The following is a 19,174-nucleotide window of genomic DNA, read 5'->3' on the forward strand; positions in this document are numbered from 1 at the left end:
CAGCTAGAAATGTTACACCCTCTCATGTCGCCATCTTGAGCGCAACCGGGCACTCTTGTAAAATAGATGTTTAATGTCAATGTGACTCCCTGTTTAAATAAAAGTTAAATACAATTTTAAAAAACATCAACACAAACACAGGATATGGGGTACACATGGTATCACATTATTACATACTAGGCCCTACTGCACCTGCATTCCAGCACCATTCCAGCATCTGGAATTGACTCAACATGTTTGAGGTGGGGGATCAATACATGTGGGGGAAGCGGTGGCTGTCGAATGTATGATTCTGATATGTACAAGTAAGTTAATTGTATGTGTGTGGGGGGGGGCGTCCATGTTTGTGTCCGTACTCTGAGGTGTGTTTGAATATGAATGAGCAGCAGTGTTGTGATGTGTCCTATCCCATCCTTGCAGATTGATCTTCCTTGGCCTCATCACATGTCTCAGTGGCTCCTCCTTAGGAGGGAGGGGGACACCACCACGGGACAGACCCCACAGTCATCGCTAGAGGTCAAACTTCAGACTCCCTCCAAAACCACTGAACCCCTCAACACACCGAAAGAGATTACGGTGCACACCCTTAGAGGGAGCCGGAACAGGATAACTCCCTCCAAACTCACAAAGACACAGGGGAGGAGGAACTATCCAACACCCAGGGAGAGAGAACGAGTGACCTCAGTCAAACGCAGTCAGAAAGAGGAGGTGGAAGAGGCGTTAGATAGAGGAGGAGGTTACCCCAGAGGCCATTCCTCCTGTTCATGTGAGCAAGAAAGAGCAGAAGGCTTCTGATCAGCCAAATGGCAGGCAGAGGGAGAGGTCATAGTGATTCACACCCACAGAGAGAAAGACAACCCACACAACCTCTTGGTTGAGATGAACCACACAGGGGTAGAGGCAGAGGGCCTTCAGGGATAGCCTGCATAAAATCATGAATTTTTTATAGTGAGCAAGATTTGCGCTTTTTCTTTTTCTATGATGATTCATGTTTTTGGTTGCACCTCAACTCAAATTGGTTGAGCCCCCTTAGTTTTTTTGTTGTCAAATAATAATATATATATATTTTTTAAATGTACTAAGTAAATTATTAAAAGCATTAAAATTGTGATGTTTCCCAGGTATTTACACAACCTACTCCATACTTGCAAAGTGAAAGTTTATAGAAAAGTTCTGAAATTAAGTATCAAACAGAAGAAAAGCAGAATTGAGTCCAATTATAATGCGAATAATTTAATGTTCTATGGTTCAATCCCATTTCTGAATGTCTGATGAATAATTAATATTGTTCCTCCTCTTCCTTGTGGCAGGCGCAGCAGCACACTGCCCTCCAAAGACTGCAAAAAAATCGCCGGACTGCCCCTTTCCTTGCTCTGCATGGAACATCCAGTGTCACATCCTTGGTGACGTGTGGGGTGACATCCGGGATGACCACAGCAACATCCTCTGGAAAGGGAAAAAAGAGGGACAGAATGTAAACAAATGCAAACCGTAGGTTCTAAACACTGGCCAGTTGAAAGGTTCTACTAAGATGTCATGACAAACGGCACCTGTCAGAGTGCTCTCAAAGTGTTACTCACCTGCTTGGATGTTAGCTGGCAGAGGGGCGAAGACGGCCATCGTGAGAGTCCTTTCTTCAGGTGTGACGTCCACAACCTCCAAGAGGGAAGAGATGGGCTCTGCCTCTGTGTAAGTGGTGATGTCCACAACATTCAGGTGGGAAGAAGCCTGGTCTGCCACTGTGTTAGGGGTGATGTCTTTAACATCCAGGTGGGAAGATGCCGGGTCTGCCTCTGTGTTAGTGGTGATGTCCACAACCTCCAGGTGGGAAGATGCCGGGTCTGCCTCTGTGTTAGTGGTGATGTCCACAACCTCCAGGTGGGAAGATGCCTGGTCTGCCACTGTATTAGGGGTGATGTCCACAACCTTCAGGTGGGAAGATGCCGGGTCTGCCTCTGTGTTAGGGGTGATGTCCACAACATTCAGGTGGGAAGAAGCCTGGTCTGCCTCTGTGTTAGGGGTGATGTCTTTAACCTCCAGGTGGGAAGATGCCGGGTCTGCCTCTGTGTTAGTGGTGATGTCCACAACCTCCAGGTGGGAAGAAGCCTGGTCTGCCTCTGTGTTAGGGGTGATGTCCACAACGTCCAGGTGAGAGGAAGCCGGGTCTGCGTCTGTGTTATGGGTGACAACCACAATCCTGATGAGTTCTATTACTACAAGTCACCAAGATGTCATCAGAACAGGCACCTGTCAGAGTGCTCTCTATCATTGCTACTCACCTGCTTGGATGTCAGCTGGTAGTGTGGTGGAGACGGCCACCGCGAGGACAGGGGGGACTGGTAGGGTGGCTGCAGGGGGCTGGAAGCAGCCCTGCACCTCGTCCGCCACAAAGGCACAGACAGAGCTCATATAAAAAGGGCTCTGGAGGTCATCCGTGGAGAAGGACCGACTGATTCTCCCGAGGATCGACCGCACAGAGTCAAAAGCAGCAGCCCGGGAGAAAGGGATGTGAGGGGAAGGGTCTTTTAACATGCAGGAGAGCTTCTCCACTACGGCTGCCACCATGCCCACGGCCATCCCGCTTATAAGGATTGGGTGCTCTGAATGGCCTTCCTCTGGCTGAAGCCACAGGGCCAGGAGGAGCCTGGGCACCACCTCCACCACCACCTGAGATGGGCTGAGCAGGTTGCTACGGGGCTCATTGGACTGCTCGCCCAGAATGCTCCTCACAGCTCTCTCCACGATGCTGTGGACCTTAGGATCGCTGAAATTAACAAAAAGGAGAAGACAAAGCTAAACGATGTGCAATGTTCTCACATAGAACACTGTCTTAGTCTGTTTCTGCGTAGTTACAGATGTGTAGATAAATGGATCAAGTCATATGCAGGGCAGTACATGGAACTCACATGTCAGCTGGCGAGGTGGAGTGCATGGAGAGGCGGAGCTTGCAGAAAGCCTCGTGCTCTATGTCCATCATTTTTAGGCAAGTGTTTACTTCCCATGCCTGCAGTATGAAACAAGAAGTCCCATTAGTGTAATTTCACAACAGATCTATGCTGCTGTGCTAACTAGTTGTTGAAAGGCTAGTAAAGAGCTCACTAACTTGTAGTATGTCTCTAACTCTCATTCTCTTACCAGCCGAGCGAGGTCGTTTCCCTCCTCCAGGGTTTCCTTCCACACCCTTCAAATAAAACACAGAGCAATTCAACTTTCCTGGCTTCTGATTTTTCTGTTGTTTATTTTACCCACACCTCCTGGAGTGCTGCTGGTGGCAGGGAATGACAGTGAAGGTGAGTGCTGACGTGGTACTCACCTCTCCCTAAGGGATTTTTTGCCTTGAGACACCAGCCAGTTGCTCATGTGCTCCGTGGTGACATGGGGCGGGACCTGGCCTTGACTCTGGAGCAGCAGATAGTGGACCATGAGCTTCTTCTGCAAGATGAGGTAAGGTGTGAGACCATGCCACAAAATACCATATCGTGCTTTCAGAAGGGCCTCTCGCAACATTTCACAACTGCTCATGCCTGACAATTTGCAAGTGATATTAAGAACTCTTATGACCAACTTCTCTAAACTGTCTTGAAATACAACTCTCTGTTGTTTATGTTTTTGTGGGATGAATCTTACCTGTTTATTGTAATATGTTTCCTCCCAGAAGGCCTGCAAAGTCTGAAAATAAAGGCTGCTTCTACAGAATTCCTTTGAAGATAATGAAAATAATTTTGCTTTGTTATGCACATTATGCACAGGCATTTACAGTATGCTAAATTTAATTTCTCCTAAGATTACCTTTGTGGGACCATAAGTGAACTCCGGAATGCACCAAACCCTATCCATGGTAAGACGGGGAAGAAATGCAGCGCTATAGATATACGGGATGCTCTAGAGATAACAGGAATGACTTAAAGTCGCGAATGATCAATGACTGTGGAGTCGTCCAATATGCTGCACTTAGAATTGAGTTGTAGGCTACGTTTGGCGCAAAATAGAATGTTTACATTCTATTGCCATGGAGAAATGGAATGTGTAGAACCTGTATAATTGGGTATGCTTCTATGTCTTTATTTCGTGAAAGATTAAGCTCTTTATTATGTCATAATGTGTATATGAGGACGTAGGAGCCCGTCCCAATTCATGAAGCGATTATCCAGGTGCATGTTGCTTAGACCTACTAATCCAACCTTGGTTTACAAGTTAAATACATAGATTTGTATAGGCATATATAAACAATCGACCACATCCATTTAAAACTGATTGTCAATTGAAAATGTGGTTGTTGTGTTATCCTGTTGTGCGCCTTGAGTGTCAGTTCCCTTAAGCACATTATTCCAATATTTCCGAGCTCTGAATTGACACAATTAACACTTTTGCAAAGCTATTCGGTTAAAAATAAGAGTATGAATGACAATAAACGTATGACTTGGATTGTATGCATAATTGTGTAGTAAACAATATCGCTCAGCGTGGGAACTTTGGTGTTTGGAAGGTATCCGTTATAAGTCTCCATGGCACGTATCACTTCGTTGTCTTGTTGGTAATAGTAAAAATGCATAACAGTCCGCATTGTAATGGTCTAACAGGTGTTTTTCATTTGGTTTCTCACATTAAACAGATATTTGAGAACGGAATTGCTTGCAGTTGTACCTATGATGCACAGACACACTAAAGCTGTACAGTGTATTTTGAATAGTCAGTTTCAATTATTTGCAGATGTATTCCCTATTATTTACAAATCAAAAGATGTAACATTTGAAATGAATGTGGCAGAACAGTTTAGCATAGAGTTCCTGTGGGAGTCTTCTCCTTCAGTCTTTTTGCCTCCTAGGCCTCGTTTCTCATTACATGGGATTTCCGCAGGGCCAACTCCACATGAGATGGCCGCTGTCTACTGTCACGTGGTGCTGAATGACAGATATTGCTATGCCGATATCACTGCTGTCCATGGTCCTGAAATATACAATCTTGGCTATTTGCATATGTACAACCGTCCAAACTTAACCCCCCACACATACACACACATTAATGCTAATCTCTAACACACCTTTGAACATTGCACAACCTGCAACAAGACACTGAAAGAACATTTTATTCCAAGTGTGATTGTGTTTGAATAAAGAGCCGAAGATTGAAATCAATGTGTGGATGTTGATTGGACAATGTATATGTGCTTTGCAGAAGCCATTTTTTTGCATTCCCTTTAGTGTGTATTTTACTGGAGCATGATCAGATTGCTTTGTTTAAGCCAGAAGGAAGATTTGGTCTGAGAAACTATGCCGATTATTGCATGATAGCTATTTTCTTTTAAATAAAGCAATGTTTATATGACCCCTTTCAAAGAGTCGCTCATTTATCACTTTCTTGCAGATATACAGTGCCTTCAGAAAGTGTTCATACCCCTTAACTTATTCCTCATTTTGTTTTCTTACAGCCTGAATTTCAAATGGATTAAATTATAGTTTTTTAATCATCTCACCCAACTACAGACAATACCCCTTAATGATAAAGTGAAAACATGTTAACATTTTTTTTTTTTATGTATTGAAAATGAAATACATGTTAGAATCACCTTTGGCAGCGATTAAAGCTGTGAGTCTTTCTGGGTATGTCTCCAAGAGCTTTTTACCCCTGGATTGTATGTAACGCTCTGGGTGTTGGGGGGGGGGGGTGTGAAGTCAGGCGCAGGAACAACAGAGAGTTCAATATAGTGCTTTTAATGCACACACGGTAAACAATGTCCCCACGAAAACACTGGGTGTAACAAACAAATGTCCCATACACGGGGGACAAAAACCCAGTCCAAATACACTCTATGAACGAAACAAACAAATACGTTCGTCTAGTCCCGATACCAATGTACAACTGAATAAATCCCGCACAAAGAAACGTACGGGCTGGCTGACTAATAAAGCCCAACTAATTATAATCACCTCAACACAGGTGTAACAAATAAACACATAAGGAGGGGGCGGAAAAAGAGTCAGTGGCAGCTAGTAGGCCGGCGACGACGACCGCCGAGCGCCACCCGAACGGGAAGGGGAGTCACCTTCGGTCGGAGTCGTGACATTGTACCATATTTGCAATATCACAATATATACAGTACCAGTTAAAAGTCTGGACACACCTACTCATTTAAGGGTTTTTCTTTATTTTTACAATTGTTTACATTTTAGAATAATAGTGAACACATCAAAACTATGAAATAGCACAATTGGAATCATGTAGTAAGCAAAAAAGTGTTAAATAAATCAAAATATATTTGATAAGGAAGATATTCCTATTTGGTAAAAGACCAAGTCCATATAATGCTGAGAACCAACAGTCCATCATTACTTAAGACATGAAGGTCAGTCAATACAGAACATGTCAAGAACTTTGAACGTTTCTTCTAGTGCAGTCGCAAAAACCATGAAGCGCTATGATGAAACTGGCTCTCATGAGGAAGACCCATCTGCTGCAGAAGATAAGTTCAGTAGAGTTACATCAAACATAACATCAAAATGCATCTTATATTCCTGCCCTTACAGAAAAACCACATGATTTCAACTAACATTTTATGTGAAAACATGTTTTGGAACACAACGTGATCACGTTTTCACATGTGTAGTTTCATGTAATCACACATTGCTTTACATGTTATCACATTATCTTCACATAATATTACCTGAAAACATGTTTTTGGAACACTTCCCATGTTCACATGTGAAATTCATGTGGTTTTTGTGTAAACGCCCTGCAGTTCCTCACTCAAGGTTCTTAATAATGCTTTAAAATGCACATGTACAATTGTGCATGTGTAATGGGTTGAAAACAAAGCCACTAAATACAGACACCCATTTATTATACCCCCCCCCCCCCCCAATTTGTTTATGTATTTGTCTTAATTAATCTAAATTGTATTTTCTTCATACTTTAGCGTTAGCAGTCCATCAGGCCAATAGATGGAGCTGTTGCACTGTTGTAGCAGGAGAAACAACAAGTTCTGGCCAAGCGCTCACCATTCTGCAGAATAAGGATCAGAACTTTACAGAGGTAAACTGTGTCTGTTCTTTTTACTATTACAGGTATGTAACAGAACTTCCAAACGTTCAAATATATTCACAATATGTAAAAACATGCTATTTAACAACTTTGGCAAGATATTATCACGTTAGGAAAGGTTTTGTTTTTGCTTTGTGTCGAACTGAGTGAGAGAGGCACGTGATTTACATTAAGTGAGAGTAAATGTTAGCTAAATGCTAGCTAAGGTAAAAAACGATTTACGAGTCACAGAGACTATTTTTACTGAGTAGCTTACTTGTACTGGATTTTGTCTAGGAGATTTTTTATAAAGAATCCATTTGTTAGGGATTTCTGAGTTCGTTTGACATGTTATTGGTTTTGTGTAAAATTGTGCTCACTAGCTGGTAAACTGGCCGAGCACGCTCAGTCTGGTGGACTTTTAGTGCATACAGTGAGAGAGACGATTTTCTATAGGTGCCACTATCTTAAAGCTGAATGTATTGTTGTCAGTTTTCTATAGATGTAGCGGTATATAGAAAAACATTCAGTTATTTATGTTTTCATATATATGTGTTTCTATTGTATGAATGTGAAATACAATGTGGTTTTCATGTGAAACCATACACTAAGACAGGGTTATTTGTGGAACATTTTTGAATTCTGCTTTAGGTAAAGTGCATTTATGTTGTGTAATTTAAAGTGTGCACTTGTTTGATGTGAATATTTTCAAAGTACTAACAAGAAAATAGACAATTGAACGAGAAAAAAAAACTTCTCCATATAAAGAAAGAGGCAGAACTGCAGACGTAAACTTGTGTCCGTTCTTTTTACTATTGCAGGCCACCTCAGCTACACATGCACTCTGTCTGCACACGCATCGACGCATGCACATACACATGGACAAACACACACTAATGTTCTCTCTCTTGTGTTTGTCAGCAGTTCATCGTGGCCCTGTCATTCGCCTCCTTCACCAAAGCTCTGTCAGGGACCTACATGAAGAGTGCCATCACTCAGAGAGACACTTTGACCTGTCCAGCTCTCTCATTGGACTCATAGACGGCAGCTTTGAGATGGGTATCAACAATAACATTGAGTTGCTTGAGAATTCATGTATTTAAAACCAGATACAAACTACAGTATGATACATTTTTTGTTGTGGTTCAATCAGAGTCTGCTCTCAATACTGTCCAGTTTTATAGTTGTTCCTATTAATTGATTGACTGGCGATTGTCCATAACTCTACTGTCAAACCCCTAACATTGCTATGTTGTTGCAGCCTAGTATCCAAACTGATATGCCATTTTTAGTTTTTTTTTTTTTTAACTGTGTTTATAATTTGCGATTCCTGGCTACTGTAGTGTTGTGGTTTCTTGCAGGTAACCTGCTGTTCCTGGCTGTGGTCAGCCATTTTGGGGCGAAGCTGCACCGGCCCAGGCTCATTGCTATGGGCTGTTTCCTCATGGCTGTAGGATCCTTCCTCACAGGCCTGCCACACTTCTTCATGGGACGGTAAAACAACTGAAATACTGTTTAAACTTGTACTTGTAGAGATACTCCAATGCGGAGGATAGTTTTACTTTAGAAATAAAGACATGTATCCAGTTGTTAATTAATCTCAGTTAACTTAGAACTAAAGTCTTGCGTAATTGGTCAGCTGCTTGATTATGTTTTGGGGCCATACATGTTAAGAGAAGGGATTAAGAGATGCTATAACTGTGACGTGGTAAGGTTGGACCCAGGTGCAGAGAAGAGACCAGAAGATGAAGCAGTGGTTCCAACCAGTGTCTGCACCCCTCAAGGGCCCATTTAACTGCCAAGAGCTCCCGGTTGCCTACATCGTAGTTGCCTTCCGCTGGTCGAGAACCGCTTGGAGAGAAAGGCGCATGGGTGCAGTTTCTTGTCCTCCTCGTTCGCTGTGAAAGGACCGCCCCAGCTCCGGTGTCCGAGGCGTCCACCTCTACCACAAAGGGACGAGTAGGATCAGGATGAACGAGGATGGGTCCGGAGGTGAAACGTCCCTTGAGCTCTATGAATGCCCTGTCAGCCTCGGGATTCCAGCAAAAACCTGATTGAGTGAGGTGGGACAGGGCTGTATGTGTTCCGGAAGGCTTTTTGGGGAAGATCAGGATGTCGTCGAGGTAAACAAAGACGAACCGATTCAACATTTCCCTAAGAGTGTCATTGATCAATGCCTGAAAGACTGCTGGTGAGTTAGATATTCCGAAGGTCATGACTAGATACTCAGTGACCACTAGGGGTGTTAAAGGCAGTTTTCCACTCATCTCCCTGATTCTCACCAGATTTTAAGCGTTGAGGAGGTCCAGTTTGGTGAAGAATTGGGCTCCTAGGGCCAACTCCAAGTTTGGGTCAGAGACAGAGAGACAAGGGATGCGTTTAGACATGTCATGGAAAGAGCAGGTGTTCTTAATATTTTATACACTCAGTGTAACTCATTGACACGGAAATAAGTTATTTTCAACCATTAACTGGGGCCTTGTTGAGGCCTTATCTAAGTAAGAAGTTGCTGATTGACAATAAAGTATTATTTCGATATATGGAAAAAATATGGTATGCAATTCCTATGTAGAGAAGCTTCTCTCTGGTAGTTGTTCAATATGACCTCAACTTTTACATGGCACTCTTTTTTTCCTCTTTTTTATATTTTTTTAATGAACAAATATCATCAAACAAAAGAACAAACAAGCATAATAAAACTTTTTACATTGCCAGGAATCCTTAACAAACAAATCATATTCATTAATAATACAACAAGTTTTAATTGCCTTTTTGTTTTTCATTTGAGTTAAAGTGGTGCCATATTGTTTAAACTCATTTATAAATTGAAAAAAGTTAGGTTTTGAATTAGACCATTTGCATTTGTGAATATGAAATGTACCTATTATTATTAGCAGCTGAATTAAATATACTACATCTTTATTTACGTTAGAATTTCTGAAATAAATCATTATATCAAAACCATTATAGTACAACCGGTCCTATTTTTTTTGTAACAAAATTCTGTATTTCAATCCAAAACATTCTGCTATAAATACAGGTAAAAAACAAATGCAAAATGGTCTCCTTCTCCATTCCACAGAAATCTGTTATATTCAATATTCAGCTTGTGTCACGCCCTGACCATAGAGAGCCCTCGGGGTTCTCTATGGTGTTTTAGGTCAGGGCGTGACTAGGGAAGTTTCTAGGTATTATATTTCTATGTTGGTGTGTGTGTATGGTTCCCAATTGGAGGCAGCTGATAATCGTTACCTCTAATTGGGGATCATACTTATTAGTGTGACCTTTTTCCCACCTGCGATGTGGGATATTGTTTTGTGTGAGTGCCTATGTTCGCTACGTGGTTCACGATCGTTATATCTTTGTTGTTATTTGAAGTTTCACTATTATTAAAATGTGGAACTCTACTCACGCTGCGCCTTGGTCTAATTATTCATACGACGGTTGTGACAGCTTGAATCTTTCCAAAACATGTTTTACAGTATAAATTCTAAGTATAACATTTTAAATTGACTTCCTTTGTTGCTGATACAATATTTGTTAGCAATTTTCCATGCTTTCCCCCATTGTATATCACCATAGATATCTGACCAAAATAAACTTGCTGAGGGAATTGTAGTATCACAAACAATATTCCCAATCTGTTTATTACTACATTTATCTTTGATGTTAATATTGCCAATTCATATATTTTCATGTAAATCTATGTTACTTACATCAACCACAGAGGAATTTAAAAGAGACAACCACCCTTGGAATCGCATCAAAAACAATTGCATATTCTTTCGGGGTTATTGGAATTTTAAATTTATCAACATATTCCCCCATATGAGAGAAGATATCCATCCTTATTCAGTAACTGACCAACCAAAATAATTTTATTCTCAAACCAGTCATGAAAAAAAAGAGACTTATTTTTAAATCGTATATCTTTGTTGTTCCATAAAAAGTATCTGTGAGTGGAAAATTGTGTTTATACGCTAACATACAAGCTAAAATTGCCTGCTTATGGAAATTGGCCAACTTTACTGGGATTTTATAAATATCAAAATGACATAGAAGCAAAAATTCTAAACCACCAACAGTCAGGGAAGACATTCCAAATACGTTTCTGGTTCTTAACTTCTCTAGGGTAGGGGGCAGCATTTTCACATTTGGATGAAAAACATACCCAAATTCAACTGCCAGTTACTCATCGCCAGGAGATAAGATATGCATATTATTAGATTTGGATAGAAAACACCCTGAAATTTCTAAAACTGTTTGAATCATGTCTGTGAGTATAACATAACTTATTTAGCAGGCGAAACCCCGAGGACAAACATTCAGATTTTTTTTTTTTAGGTCACTGTCTTTTCAATCAGATTTCTAAGCAACTTGCTTGCAGTTCCTACGACTTCCACTGGATGTCAACAGTCGTGAGAAATAGGTTGAGGTTATTCCTTTGTGTAATGAAGAAATACGGCCATCTTGAAGTCGAGGCACTCCTGGTGTCCTAGACATGCTTTTAAATCAAACAGAAGGCATGCTACATATCGTTTTAATCCTGTATTGAACACATATCATCCCGTCTTCAATTTTAGCGATTATTAACGTTAAAAAATACCTAAAGTTGTATTACATAAGTAGTTTGACATTTTTTGGCAAAGTTTAAAGGTAACCTTTGATATATTTTGTCGTCATGTTTGAGCAAGTTGGAACCGGTGTTTTTCTGGATCAAACGCGCCAAATAAATGGACATATATCAACGGAATTAATCGAACAAAAGGACCATTTGTGATGTTTATGGGACATATTGGCGTGCCAACAACAGAAGCTCGTCAAAGGTAAGGCATGAATTATATTTTTATTCTGCGTTTTGTGTCGCTCCTGCAGGGTTGAAATGTTTTCTCTCTTTTGTTTACAATGGTGCTATGCTCAGATAATAGCATCGTATGCTTTCGCTGAAAAGCCTATTTGAATTCTGACATGTTGGCTGGATTCACAACCAGTGTAGCTTTAATTTGATATCTCATGTGTGATTTAATGAAAGTTTGATTTTATAGTAATTTTCATAGTCATTCATTTTAATGTGGCGCTATGCATTTTCTCAGGCTTTTTGCCAAGTGATACAGTAGCGTCTTGCCTAAACTTATATTTTTGGATATAAATATATACTTTACCGAACATAAAATACATGTATTGTGTAACATGAAGTCCTATGAGTGTCATCTGATGAAGATGATCAAAGGTTAGTGATTAATTTTATCTCTATTTCTGCTTTTTGTTAATGCTCTCCTTAGCTGGAAACATGGCTGACTTTTTCTGTGACTTGGCTCATACCTTACATAATCGTTTGGTGTGCTTTCGTCGTAAAACCTTTTTGAAATCGTTTGGCTGGATTTACAACAAGTGTAGCTTTAAAATTGTGTAAAATACTTGTATGTTTGAGGAAATTAAATTATGGGATTTCTGTTGTTTTGAATATGGCGCCCTGCAGTATCACTGGCTGTTGATGAGGTGGGACGCTAACGTCCCACATACCCTAGAGATGTTAACATACTTCAGAATCCAATTTATTTTAAAAGTATTATTTAGAGTATTGAAATCTAAAACCTCAAGACCTCCTTGTTCTTTGGTATTGGTGAGAATATATTTTCGTAGATAGTGAGGCTTGTTCCTCCAAATAAAATTGTAACGAATCTTATCTAAGTCCTTTACAATTTCAGGTCTAACACGGGTCCTCGGGCGGAACAGCTGCCGTGGCACTTTGGCCAAGTGCCTGCATGCGCTTGAAGTTGCCCGAGTAGGTTTAGATCACAGGCACCTGTACGAGGATGTCAGACAGGCAAGGAGTCTGGCACCTGTAGTGGGCGTCCTGGCAGTGGTCTGGGAGGGAGTGCAGGCGCGAGGCCTGAAACAGGCTCAAGGACCTGAATTGGTTGAGCCTCCACAAGTGCTTGCCGGTGCGTTCCATCATGTACCAGCATAGCTTGGCGCGATCCCCCACCTGTCCAAGACCATCTTGTGGCAGGGAGGAGACCGTGCGCCATGCCTTTTGGGACTGTGCCTTTGCCGGAGTAGTATGGGCTAGGGCACGGGTGTGGTTAGGAAGGGTAAGAGGGGATTTTGTTTTGACGTGGGCAAGGTTAGAGAGAGGTGTAGGGAGAGCGAGAGGGACGGATAGGGATAGGTTTCTGCTCTGGCTTCTCATGAGTCTCTTTAAACTGGGGCTGTGGGAAGCCAGGCAGAACATGGTAAAGACAGGGAGAGATTGAGGGGTGGAGGGGATAGTTAGGAGGGTGGAAATAGATTTGAGAGGGAGGATGAAGAGGGAGGCGTGGGGGGAAGTGGGGGCAGCATGCTGATTGGGAGAGGTGGAAAGGGGTTTTAGGGCTGGGATTAATTTAGATATTTTACGGGGATAGATTGGGGACGTGGAGATAGGGAAAGGTAGTGTTTAGGTATGATGGGGAGGGAAGATGCTCCCCTGAGTTTTGTTTTGAGGATTTATTTTTGTGTTGTAATTTAAAAATGCCTAAATTTGATTTTGATTGTAATATATGGTTTTGTATTGAACGGCATTGAAAGTAATACATCATTTTTTTCAGTTTAATATCTAATACGTCCCCCATCGGGGGACTACATATTAAATAGATTTTTCGAACAGGGAGTCGGAAATGGGGCTTGCTCCGTCCGCTCCACGCATCGACCCGGTATTGCAGTACCTCCGGGAACGGTGCAATACATTTCTCCCATTGTCAAGGGAAAAAAATACACAAAGCTATGTAAACAGCTAGCAGAAGAAGAGAAGGAAAGAAAAAAGACGAAACATCCAAACTGAAAGAAGGACGAAGCGCCCTTCACGGGGTTCCCCGTTTCCCTCCATTTTACTTGAAAAAAAAAACATTGGCCAGGATAGTGTGTGTGTGTGTGTCTGTGACTTTTTACCCACAGCCCTCGAAAACTTGGAAGAGTGGGTTCGGGGATCACCCGCGAGATCCCGGCCTAGAGTGCACAGGGTGTATCTCGGGCCCCGACCTCTGACTTCCATATGACTCTGGTTTCTCTTCATTACGCACAAGCCTTTCGCCTTTTACTAAAGACCTCCGTGGAGAGGAACACTTACTAGTTCAACGTATTTTTGGAGGGGCTTTGCTTCTGGCAGAGCCCGGTATATCTTGTTTCAAGAGAAATTGACAGAGATGACGCCGAGACTTTTTTGCTCAAGCGTTTGACTTCAATCGGGCTGACCGACCTGTGTATTTTTCCACTCAAAGTAGTCGCTTGGGCAATTGAGTTCAAGCCCGACGATGACAACGACTGTCGTATTAGCTGGGCTTTGAATAAATAGTCGCACTAGGCGTAAAGAGCTTGTGACTTAAAAACGCATTGGCGTCTTAAAAAAAAACACCTGCCTGTCACCAGGGAAACATTGGGTGGGGAGGAGCCAACTTTTGCCAAACCGCTGAGGTCTGCCATTTTTGTTGAATGAGCTCGCTAATCCGGTGATTCATCCCTCCGGTTACTTCCTGCGGATGTTCTTCTCGTACCAGGTGAGAAGCGTAATGGTGTGGTCCAACACGGGTCCTCGGGCTGAACAGCTGCCGTGGCACTTCAGCCATGCGGTGAAGTGGCTGTGTGCGCATCCCGAGGTTGAAGTTGCCCGAGTATGTTTGGATCACAGACACCTGTACGAGGAGGTTAGACGGAGCGTTTGTGCTGCCCCTGTGGTGGGTACCACTGCTGTGGTCTGAGAGAACATACAGGTGCGGGGCTTGGACAATCGCCTCAAGGATCTAAACTGGTTAAGCCTCCACAAGTGCTTGCCGGTACGATCCGTCATGTACCGGCATAGCTTGGCACGATCCCCTCAGTGTCCGAGACCAACTTGCGTTGGGGAGGAGACGATACGCCACATGTACTGGGACTGTGCCTTCGCTGGAGTAGTGTGGGCCAGGGCACAGTGTTTACTAGGTAGAGTTAAGGGGGACTTTGTTTTAACATGGGCTAGGGTGGAGAGAGGAATAGGGAAAGCGGAAGGGGTAAGGAGGGACCGTTTTTTGTTGTGGCTGATCATCAGCCTTTTTAAACAAGGGCTGTGGGATACCAGGCAAGGTTTGGTTAAGTCGGGGGCAAACTGTGGGGTGGAGGGAATAGTGAGGAGAGTGGAGGGAGATTTGAGAGGGAGAATAAGGAGGGAGGAGAGGAAGTGGGGCCACCATGCCGCCCTAGAGCGGTGGAAAGGGGGGCTAGGGCTGGTCAGATAGGTAAGTCCTAGAAGGTACGTTTGGTAGGCTGTTGTGGTATTTTGATGTCTTATGTTTATTGATATATTGTGGTTTTTGTTCGCTGCGGTCTCCTGCAAAATAACAGGGATCATGCTCAGGTTAAACACCAGTAGTCTGTGTTTATGAGCCATAAAAATTATGTATCCAAGTACCATAAATTGAGAAGGGGGAAATGTCATTCGGTTGGAAAATGTATTTGACGTGCTGATTTTTCAACTGTGAAATAGATTATGGTGTATGTTATGATGTGGTGGTACAACGTTTTGAAAACCAGTGGCTTTTTAAAAATAAAAACAATTTGTATGGGTATGTTATAAATGTGTGAATTGTTCACCGTTTGGATGTATTAAAGGAAGAATAAAACTTTGAATCATCTGTTCTTATCAGTTTAATATCTGATACGTCCCCCATCGGGGGACTACATATCAAATGTTTTTTTCGAACAGGGAGTCGGAAATGGGGCTTGCTCCATCCGCTCCACGCATCGACCCGGTATTGCAGTACCTCCAGGAATGGTGCAACAAATTTCTCCAGTTGTCAAAGGAAATAAATACACAAAGCTATGTAAACAGCTAGCAGAAGAAGAGAAGGAAAGAAAAAAGAAGAAACATCCAAACTGAAAGAAGGGCGAAGCGCCCTTCATGGGGTCCACCGTTTCCCTCCATTTTACTTGAAAAAAATGTTTAAAAAAATTGTGTGTCTGTCTGTCTGTCACTTTTTACCCACAGCCCTCGAAAACTTGGAAGAGTGTGTTCGGGGACCACCCGCAGGATCCCGGCCTAGAGTGCACAGAGTGTGTCTCAGGCCCCGACCACTGACTTCCATACGACTCTGGTTTCTCTTCCTTACGCACAAGCCTTTCGCCTTTTAATAAAGACTTCCGTGGAAACGAACACTTACAAGTTAACGTATTTTTGGAGGGGCTTTTCTTCTGGCAGAGCCCGGTATATCTTGTTTCAAGAGAAATCGACAGAGATGACGCCGAGACTTTTTGCTCAGGCGTTTGACTTCAATCGGGCTGACCGACCGGTGTATTTTTCCACTCAAAGTAGTCGCTCGGGCAATTTGAGTTCAAGCCCGACGATGACGACGACTGGCGTATTTGCCGGGCTTTGAACAAATAGTCGCACTAGGCGTAAAGAGCTTGTGACGCATTGGCAACTTACAAAAAAAACACCTGCCTGTCACCAGGGAAACGTTGGGTGGGGAGGAGCCACATTTTGCCAAACCGCTGAGGTGTGCCGAGACCCCCGGGTGCACGGCGGGTGCAGGGGTCATCGCTTCTCAGCCTTTTGCTCTTGGCTCAGCGGGCTTTGAGACACCTCAGTGCCAAGCATGATCTGAGCCAAGAGCCGAAGGCCGGTAAAGTTTTTTAGGTTTTTTGGGTATTGACTCTCGGCCATTTTGGTATTTCTTTTCAGGTATTTCTTTTCTGGGAAGAGAGCGGGAGCGGCGTCGAGTGCTCCATTCTCCTTGCGGAGATGGCGCAAAATTCATCATACAGGTCGGTCCCGGTGATCGGGCTTGCAAACACGGTTCGTTTTACGTGGAAGGACAAGGAGATTGAACCTTTTGGACGGGAATCTTTTGGAAGGACCATCTTGATCGGGATCCTCAAGCTGACGGTGAAGGATGGGTTCTGCCTCCAAGGTACCCCGTTGGAAGGAGTTTACGACGTGGCTTTACACACAGAGGAAAAACACGACGAGGTCCTGAGAATGGCAACAGCAGTAGGAGGTGCGAGGCCTGATGTGCAACTATGAGGTGACCAGCCTGGCGAGGAATAATTACAGGGTTGTATCTGTAAAAATGTATAACCCTTATGTCAAGGATGAGGTGAGGGCCTTTCTGGGGAGATACATGGATAAGGTCTCCTCAGCAAGGCACCTCAAAGATTCGCTGGGCTTTTGGAACGGGAGGAGAGGCTTGCAGGCCCTCAGGGAGGAGAGGCTTCCAGGCCCTCAGGGAGGACCCGAAGGGGCTGGGCGGCTACCTTCATCCTCCAGCTATGTTCTCCCTGGGGGCTGACAAGGGGACATTATTTTATGCACGTCAGCCACCGTTTTGCAGGCGCTGTATGGCCTATGGCCATATCCTAGCCTCATGCAGCACAAGAGAGTGCAGATTTTGTGGATCTGGGGAGCACGAGGCTAAGGACTGTGATGAGCCTAAGGCGTTCCACAGCTAGTCAGCACACCTGTGGCGGGGATGCCCGGCTCGTCAGAGGTCATACACATCTGCAGCTGGGGGGGCAGGAGCAGGGGATGGGGGAAGAAGAGGAGGGGGAGGAGGCCCAGACCAAGACCCAACCACAGGTCCAGAGGTGACGGCCTCACAGGAGGAGGAAATACTGGCAGCAGGAGGAGAGGGGGACGGAGATGGTACGGGAGCAGGAGAACCGGGAGGAGAGGAGGGAAGGAGGTTGGAAGAAGCAAGGAAGTGGAGAAGCCAGAAAGAGCAGCAGAGGAGGAAGAGGTGGGGGAGAATGAGACGGCGGAAGGACCAGTAGAAGAGGGGGTGGGGGGGACAGCATAATGTCGAGCGCTCTCGTGGAAGAGATGAGGGGAATGGTGGAGGAGCTGGCGGGTAGGGGAGGTGGTAAGGGAAGAGGAAGGGGCCAAGCGAGCGATGGGGGTGGGAGAAACCTCTGTGTCCTCGCTGGTTTCCCCAGCCCCTCAACTCCTGGTGGATTTTGATACACCAAACAAGGCTGAGGAGGGGTCGCAGTTCCTGATTGGGTACATGGGCTCCCCTGTTCTCTACCCAACCAGCTACGGGGCTGGGGAAGTGGAGGAGTGTGGGGATCAACCCAGGATGCAGGGCACTCCGGTGCCAAACACCATTCCTGCATCCTGGATTGGCGAGATGGAGGAAGACGGGGCGATGTCAGGAGTGCGGACGGCGTCCCCGCCGGTGGAGATGGAGCAGGGGAGCATCGGGTGAGCCTCCTGTTTTGTTTTCATTTGGGCTTAGTTTTTGGGTGATGGTAGTTATTTGATTTGATTATACATTTTTTCAAGATGTGTATGATTACTTTTGTTAGCTTAAATGTAAGAGGGTTAAGGGACTTTGTTAAGAGGAGGGCGGTTTTTAGTTATTTAGAGGGTGAGGGTTTTGATATCTGTTTTTTTACAGGAGGTTCACCTGAGGTATGTAAGGGAAGTCGGCAAGTCAGATCCGTAACTTCGGGATAAGGATTGGCTCTAAGGGCTGGGTCGGGAAGCGTGGCTGGGCTCGAGCCGCGGCTGGGGGAGCAGTTGCTCCGCCGCCCTCCTGTCGCCACCATTGGAAGTTTGTCGTGTGGCCCATCATGGGGGCTCTCATTGGCGGTCTCGCAAGGGGCCGTTTGTGGGGGTTCATTGTGGTGGTGTCCTGCGGCAGGCCTAAGGCGGACCGGCGAGGGGTTGTGTTTGGCGGTTTGCAGCTGCGACTCTGGACGCGTGCCGGGCCCTTCTCGCGGATCTCCCCAGCTACGGTGCTCGTCGGCCCCGTTTATGCGGGGTCTCCGGCGGGTTGCCTCGGCCGGCGCCTAGCAGCTGACTTAGAACTGGTGCGAACATTAGCCCCGGACTGGGAGCGGTCCCTATGTGGGGGTTCCAACGTAATACTCTGTCCCTTAAGGACGGGGTTAAATAATTATGGCCTCAGAGAGAGCTAACAGAGAGAAGAAGGGAGGCGGCTAGATCTATTCGTGATTGTATAGCCTCGCCCCCCTATTGGGGGCCCCTTCAAGAATTACTCTGTGTTGCTAATCTGAGGTGGCGTTCAGCCACATCACGCTAACTGGGGCGGGGGAGAAAGTGGAGGTAAGGTCGAAGAAGGCCTGTAGATGGAAGGGCCCTCCCAACTTCTTCCCCGTGTGACGCCCATAAAAAGGTGACCCCAGT

General features: G+C 44.4%; 1 long non-coding RNA gene, 3 other non-coding genes and 1 pseudogene across 4 annotated transcripts; all 5 read left to right on the forward strand.

The window, feature by feature from the left end:
- The first annotated feature begins 6,948 nt into the window (after positions 1-6,948).
- LOC120056681 lies at positions 6,949-9,536 on the forward strand. Its single transcript, XR_005477826.1, has 4 exons — positions 6,949-7,061; positions 7,939-8,076; positions 8,379-8,511; positions 8,731-9,536. It is a non-coding gene; the product is annotated as an uncharacterized LOC120056681 (long non-coding RNA).
- Positions 9,537-13,559: 4,023 nt separating this feature from the next.
- Positions 13,560-13,746, forward strand: LOC120057639. Its single transcript, XR_005477931.1, has one exon. It is a non-coding gene; the product is annotated as a U2 spliceosomal RNA (small nuclear RNA).
- A 305-nt stretch (positions 13,747-14,051) lies between these two features.
- On the forward strand, positions 14,052-14,168 carry LOC120057647. Its single transcript, XR_005477936.1, has one exon. It is a non-coding gene; the product is annotated as a U5 spliceosomal RNA (small nuclear RNA).
- Positions 14,169-15,646: 1,478 nt separating this feature from the next.
- Positions 15,647-15,813, forward strand: LOC120057637 (annotated as a pseudogene).
- A 300-nt stretch (positions 15,814-16,113) lies between these two features.
- Positions 16,114-16,229, forward strand: LOC120057649. Its single transcript, XR_005477938.1, has one exon. It is a non-coding gene; the product is annotated as a U5 spliceosomal RNA (small nuclear RNA).
- The last annotated feature ends 2,945 nt before the right edge of the window (positions 16,230-19,174 follow it).

This window comes from Salvelinus namaycush, chromosome 12 (genome assembly GCF_016432855.1).
Source record: "Salvelinus namaycush isolate Seneca chromosome 12, SaNama_1.0, whole genome shotgun sequence".
NCBI lineage: Eukaryota > Metazoa > Chordata > Actinopteri > Salmoniformes > Salmonidae > Salvelinus > Salvelinus namaycush.